We start from the raw sequence: 7726 nt of genomic DNA, 5'->3' as shown, positions 1-7726 counted from the left end.
AAGATGCGTTGGAAAACTTAAAATATTAAGGGTACTTAGCGGAACGAACTGGGGAGCGGACAGGAACTCAATGCTTAAAGTGTATCAAGCTCTAATCTCTTCCAAGATAGATTACGGCAGCTTTGTTTACGGCTCCGCTCGTATAAATGTTTTAGCTAAGCTAGACTCTGTACACCACACAGGAATACGCCTCGCTACAGGAGCCTTTAGGACAAGCCCAACCCTTAGTCTGTGTGTCGAAGCAGGTCTACCACCTCTGTTGTTCAGAAGACAAAAGCTAGCCGTTAATTACATGACAAAGTTATACCTACAAAACACGCACCCAACCTATAAATACATCTTCCAACCTAATTTTGCTGCAAAATTCCAACAAAAAAGGAACTCCACATTGCCACTTTCACAGAGAATGGCCTCTACAATAGATAAACTGAGGCAAATCAAACTAACTGCAATAGAAAATGAAGTGCCCCCCTGGACCTATAAAAAACCGAGATTAAACCTTTATCTATCAAAATTTCAAAAGGGAAACACATTACCGGAAGATTATAAAAAACATTACCATAAAATAATCCAGTCTTTACCCGATCACTTGTTAATTTTCACAGACGGATCCAAATCAGACACATCTACGGCATCCGCTTTTGTAACCCCAAGTACTACCTACAAACATAAATTGCACCAACATTGTAGTATATATACAGCAGAAATCGACGCAATTGTAATGGCACTGAGATATGTAAAGAGCTTACCAATTAATAATGTGGCGATTATTTCAGACTCACTGAGTGTCCTAAAAGCCTTGAAGAGGATGTATCCGGAACACCCCAGACTTCATTGTGTTTTAGAACTCATAAAAATTTTGAACGACGATGGAAAAACTATACAATTAATCTGGTCACCTAGTCATAGTGGGATAAGAGGCAACGAAATGGCTGATAGGGCAGCAAAAAAGGCGCTCAACCTTTCAGGACCAAGTAAAGCTTTCTTGACAGCATCGGAGCTCGCACGGCCACTAAGAGAGGCCATATTACAGGAGTGGCAGGCACTGTGGGACAGCAGCCCGCCAAATAAATTGAAGGCGATCAAGAAAAATGTGAAGGCATGAAGCAGCTCCAGTCGCGGCAACCGCAGAGAGGAGGTTTTATTGACACGCCTAAGACTAGGACACACCAGGCTTACACACTTTCACTTAATTACAAAGGAGGATCAACCCAGATCCCAGAAATGTAATCAAAGAATGACAATAAATCATATCTTCAAAGAGTGTATTTTCTACGCGAGAAGAATAAATGAACTGGGCATACCTTCAAATATATTGGAGGCCTTGGGAAATGGAGAATCATATTTAAATAAGATTATGTCTTTTCTGAAAATACAAGGACTATTTGTGTGCTATATGAATGTATGCGTATGTATATGTGTATATGTGTGTTTGTATGTATGTATGTATATGTGTGTTTGTATGTATGTATGTGTATGTGTATATATATATATGCTTTTTTGTATATTATGTATTTTTTGTATAAATTATATATTATGTTTGGTTTTTTTTATATATTATGTATTTTTGTCTATCTATTTTACACATATATATCTATTTTTTTTTTTTCATTTATATAATTGAACACTGGGTATGTACATGAGTGGGGTGTTGGCGTTGATGACCGGTGGGTTTTACGCCTTAATTTCTTAATAAACAAATAAACATGATGGCATCGTAGACAGGATCGAGGCTATGGCGAGGAACCGAGGATACGGAGTCGTCGGAAAGAATCAAGCAGTTGACGACTCCGGCCTGCGACCCGACCTTGTGGTGTCAAAGCCTTGATCATTGATGTAACGGTCCCCTTCAAGAACCGCAGAGAGGCACTTGAGTCGGCAAGGACCAGGAAGGACGACAAATAAGCCGCCCTGAAGACCACCCTGCGTTCCAGGTACAGGGAGGTGAAGATACCCCCAATAGTCGTGGGCGCCCTAGGGACTTGGGACCCCAACAATGACAAGTTCCTTCGGGGGATAACCACTGGGGCGTTTCTAAGGAAGATGAAGAGGCTGGTGACCTGCGAGACCATTGCCTGGTCCAGATGCATTTATATGGAGCATCTGTCGGGCCGGATACTAAGACCCTACAGATGGTACGGGCCCGAGGTGGACCGGGCAGAGGGGATAGTCGCACCGGCCGAAACACAGCTGTTGGGTGAAGAGGAGAGATAGGGCGAGCGTCACCGGAGCCATCCACTTCAAGGGGACATCCCGGAGGAGTGGAAGTGGGAAGCGTCGAGTCACTGGTTGGGGTTAGGCCGAGAAGCGATAGTGAGTCTAGTTAGACGGAAACCTTGAAGGACCTCACGGACGGACCAGAGTGGATAAATATATGAAGATAAATGAAGAAATGAATTATAATATTATCAATATTTGAAATGTAAATTATAAATACTATAGGCATGCCACTAGACCACGTATTATATCTAATTATATTTAAAAATAAATCTTTATAATCTGTTCTTATACACCAGTGGGGATGGCCGGGAAGCGAAAGTGAGTCTAGTTAGGCAGAAACTTTGGGAAGCCTCATGGACGGACCGGACCGGACTGGATAAATATATAAGGATGGATGAAGAAATGTTTTGTAATATTATCAATATTTGTAATGTAAAGTAAAAAATATCATAGGCATGCAAATAGACCAAGTATTATATCTAAGTATATTTGAAAATAAATCTTTATTATCTGTATTTTTTCCCGATCAGTGACATCAGCGTAGAGGAGGAGGATATTGTGCTTCTTTTGCAGCTGTATACGCGCGAGAAGGGACAGAAGATTGCCTCCCCAGCCCCCGGTGAGTAAATATTTATAATTTAAAGTGTGGGGATTATTGTGGGCCCAGAATTGGGCCGTGTACCCTTGCATAACAACAGCTGGTGTTGCTGCCTTTGGTATTATGGACGTGAGTATGTATTATAGGATAGAGGGTGACCATGTTGTTGTGGGACACCCTTTGCCCAAGCTAGCCAGTGGGCAGTATTACACTAAGTGCCCGGTGCCTGGCTGTGGTAAGGAGTACACGAACAGCGCTTGGACAGCGGGCCTACAATCTTTTATGCGCCACGTCTCTGCAGGGCACCGCATCATTGGCATCAGGCCCCGTCATTACTGCCGGTTGTGCGGTTCGTTTATAACTGAGAGGCCCAAAATTACTGCCCACCCGTGCTTAGAGCGCGCGGTGGCACCGGTGGTGGAGATGGCGGGGCCAGCCTTTGGTTGTGAACAGTGCGGAGCCGTGTTCCCTACGTCGCGGGGGCTAAAGAATCATACTGAGTCGACGCACGCGCTGGTGCCCAGTGAAGAGGCGGCCACCGAGCCGGGACCCAGCAGGAGGGTCACCCGTAGTGCCCATCGTACCAATACGGCCACAGCTGCGGGAGCCAGTGCTAGGCGACCGAATCCTGTCGCTGAAGAAGAAAGCCCCCCAATGGGCTTGGAAGAAGAGGGCAGGCTGGTGCGACCTGAAGAGGCACGGGACGTGGGGCCGATTGGAAATGGTGACCCTGGCGCGGTCAACGATGGGGCGTCCTCAAGAAGAGGAGATCCTGCAGAAGAAGAGGAGGACGTCCTGTTGAAAAAATACAAAATAGAATTAGGGGAGGTGCATTTGAGAGGAGTTGATGAGGAGTCGTGGGAGGCGTTTGGAGGGATACTCGAAAAGGTGATAGAAAGTTAATTTGTAGATAGATAATTTGTAAGATCCGGCCGACGGAGAGGAGAAGAGGGCCGGGTAGATGGACCATAGATCCCTCCGATCCCCGTGCCATCCAAAATATGTACAGAGTAAATAGAAGAAAAGCTATAAGGATGGTGACGGGGGAGTTGCCCACACTATGCAACCTCCCGTTGGAAGAATTGGCCGAGCGCCTGGAGGGGGAGGAGGTGGGGGACTTCGACCCAGAATCAATGGAGGGGGTCAAGAGGGCCAATGAGGCGGTCGTGATGACTGGTATCACACCCGAGGAGTTGCGCGACCGCCTAAGAAGATTCGAGAATTTATTATCGAGAAGAAGATTCAATCATCCCGGGAGGATGGAATAGATTATAGGTCCTGGAGGAAAGTGGACCCTGAGGGAAAACTCCTTTCATCAATATTTAATATTTGTCTGGGGCACCGAAGGGTCCCGAAGAACTGGAAGGAGTCCAGGACCATATTCCTCCCCAAGGTAAAGTCTCCCGCCGGCGTGAAGGACTGGAGACCTATGGCCCTCACCAGGATGATATATAAGATTTATGCCGGAGTTCTGGCCGATAGGGTTGCGTCCTGGTGTAGGGCTCAGGAGGTCCTCTCTCCCTGCCAGAAAGGGTTCACGGCTCACGACGGAGTATTCAAGCACAGCTATGTACTCCGCCAAAGAATGGTGGCTGCCAGAAAGAAGAAAGAGGAGCTCTGTGCCGCGTGGCTGGATATTTCCGATGCGTTCGGGACTATCCCACACGCTTCCATCACCGGACCACTGCAGAGAAGAGGGGCGGGGACTGCGCTGGTGGAGATAGTGAGAAACCTCTACACAGAAGCATACACCAGCCTAAGCACGTTCTCTGGAGAGCCGGATCCCATCAGGATGAAAAGAGGGATCAAGCAGGGCTGCCCACTGAGCGGTCTGTTGTTCATCCTGGGGATCGACCACATCATAAGAAAGATTGACGGTTTAAGATAGCGGGGAGGGAGATAGATAAGCTAAAGGAGGGTGAGGTGCAGAGCTTCTTCGGCAACCCGGTTGGATTCCGGGCGGTGCACCCGAAGGCGACTCTGGAGGAAGTAATGGCCAAGGCGAGGGGTATCCTGGTCTCGAAGCTGGACCCATGGCATAAGATAGATGCCCTGATGACCTTCGTCTACCCATCCTTAAATTTCCAGATGAGTAATGGCCATTACCCTAACTGTTCGAATGATGGGGCCTGTCTGGGAATGCATTCAATGCGGGGATGTTTTCACTGCATCCAGGGGCCTATACAATCACACCATGTTATCACACAATGCACCCACTAGACGAGTAGTAAGGCGCAATACAACAACGCCCGTTCAAAGAGAAGTGACCGTTACTGAACCCTCACCTGTGCTCACTCTTGGTACCTCGAGACAGACACACCTATAGCCCTCACCAGGACGATATATAAGATTTATGGCGGAGTTCTGGCCGATAGGGTTGCGTCCTGGTGTAGGGCTTAGGAGGTCCTCTCTCCCTGCCAGAAAGGGTTCACGGCTCACGACGGAGTATTCGAGCACAGCTATGTGCTCCGCCAAATAATGGTGGCTGTGAGGAAGAAGAAAGAGGAGCTCTGCGTCACGTGGCTAGATATATCCGATGCATTCGGGACTATCCCACACGCTTGTATCGCCGGAGCACTGCAGACAAGAGAGGTGGGGACTGCGCTGGTGGATATAGTGAGAGACCTCTACACAGACTGATTCACCAGCGTAAGCACGTCCTGTGGCGAGTCTGATACCATCAGGATGAGAAGAGGAATTAAGCAGGGCTACCCGCTGAGCGGTCTGTTATTCATCCTTGTGATCGACCACATTATAAAGAAGATTAATTCCGGTGAACAGCATACGACGTCGGCCTACTCTCCCCAACTCCTGTGGGCATCCAGAGATTGATCAACGAGGCGGCTGAGCTTCCTTGGTAACCCGGTTGGATTCCGGGCTAGTTGTCTACTGACTACCGAGTAGAGAAGACGTGTGTTGTGTGATATAGAGCTTTCGTAGTGTGTTTAACGTGGTTGAGGACTGATTGTGGTAGGCCAAATAGCATTCCGTCCCTGGTATAGTTAGGGAGGTGGTCCGGGGAGCCTTATACACCGACCAGCTATACAGTATAATCACAGACAAGATAGCAGAAATGGTGGCTCTAGAAATAGTGAAAACGATGGGGAAAGCCCTGCAGAGATACTGGCGCGGTCAACAATAGAGCGTCCTCGAGAAGAGGAGATTCTGTAGAAGCAAAGGAGGACGTCTTGATGAAGAACTATAGAATAGTTACAGTACCCTAAGGGGGACTGGTCAAGAATGGACGAAGTGGTCAAGGCTGAAATAAAGAGAGCGCTCGAATATTTATATTGGGCCAGGTCTAAGGGGCTGTGGTATCTCTATCGCTGCGGAGGAGATCGATCTGATACTAATCGACAGAGTATTTAAGCTGCTAAATTCAAATGATGAGAAGCTCGGTCGAATGGCTGATGAGGACCTAATGGAATCAGCGCGCATGAAACCTGGTCGAAAACCCGATCCACAATCCTTTCTTTCCGGATTAGTGCCGGAGGTTATGCACGAGAGGTCCAGCCAGGTGTCAGATTGCTGGACGAAAGGAAGGCAATCCTCCCAGCGGATGAGTGTAAAATGGAATTTCCAAGAGGACGCATCATCAGTAGTTTACGGGGAAGTCACGGTTAGGGCCCGCGAGAGGCACAGGCTGATAAGGACCCATTGCCTGAAGAAGCAGATGGAAAGGGGAGAGACCCTGAGACGGAACCTTTGCAAGGAAGAGTGCCGGACTGGCTGTTGGATTCCCCGGACTCCAGTCACTTTCTCCAGACCAACGAATACATGTCCTTTGCTGACTGGCGGTTCGTCCACAAGGCGAAACTCTAGGTAGGCTATGCGCGTTTGCAAACGAGTGGCTAACAAATGTGATTTGGCAGTGCAACGTGCATGCGGTTCTTCACAGGAAGTTGTCTACTGACTGCTGAGTAGAGAGGAGATGTCTGGTGTGATTTAGAGTTATCCTGGTGTTTTTAAGGTGTTCTTAGGGATATTTATAAGACCAGGAGTGTGCCAAAACGTTGGTAGAGGAGTGATACTTGAACAAATTGACAACCCCAATCGCAGGACCCTAGGGTCAAATATATATTTTTAAATTTTGAAGTTAAATAGGGTGTTGGAGTGAGGTGCCTGAAATGGTTGGAGTGGTGAGGCGCTGTGCCTAAGAGGGGAAGGTGCATTATCAACGGAAGTTGAGAGATTCCTTCCGGGGCCCATATCATGGTCGGAAAAGAGAACATGATAAAAATCCCGGAGACTTTAGCGGTGAGTGACGAAAGAAGTGGGCCTTCGATGGATAACGAGGAGACTACAACGATGGACCAAGACGGAAAAGGGTCATCCAAGGACCTTTCAGTGATTTTAACGCCGGTGAAGGAAAGAAGGTGGCCATCAAAGGAGAGTTTAATGGTCGGGAAGGATGGTGGGGAGGGGAGTAAGCCCACAGAGCCCCAAGAAGTGGAAGAAAAGGGCTAGAATTGACGATTCTCTCTCAGAAGAGAGCCAGGACCCTCGCTGACGGGATCAGGAGGTACCTGACCAACACAAAGGTCAGCATTAAGAACCAGGAGCACATCAACCAAAAAATTGGTGAAATCACAGACATCGCGATTGAAGAGAGTACTATATGGCCAGGCGCAGGTACAAGGAGTGCTGAGAGAAGAGAGGATGCAGCTCTCCTCTCTTCATCTCAGCACTCCTCCGAGAGGAGGATTCCCCTCTACTACTCCTTCAGAATGATCCCACGATTGATCAGTGACATTACGCATCCCTCTCTTGTACTCCTTTAGAATGATCCCACGATTGATCAGGGACATTACGTATCCCCTCATCTACTCCTTCAGAATGATCCCACGATTGATCAGTGACATTACGCATTCCGCTCATCTACTTCTTCAGGATGATCCCTCAATTGAT

Source organism: Halyomorpha halys, unplaced genomic scaffold (genome assembly GCF_000696795.3).
Source record: "Halyomorpha halys isolate HHAL.00 unplaced genomic scaffold, Hhal_1.1 Scaffold1221.1, whole genome shotgun sequence".
In the NCBI taxonomy this organism is placed as follows: domain Eukaryota; kingdom Metazoa; phylum Arthropoda; class Insecta; order Hemiptera; family Pentatomidae; genus Halyomorpha; species Halyomorpha halys.
The sequence above is the reverse complement of the archived record's forward strand: the minus strand, read 5'-3'. Positions refer to the sequence as shown.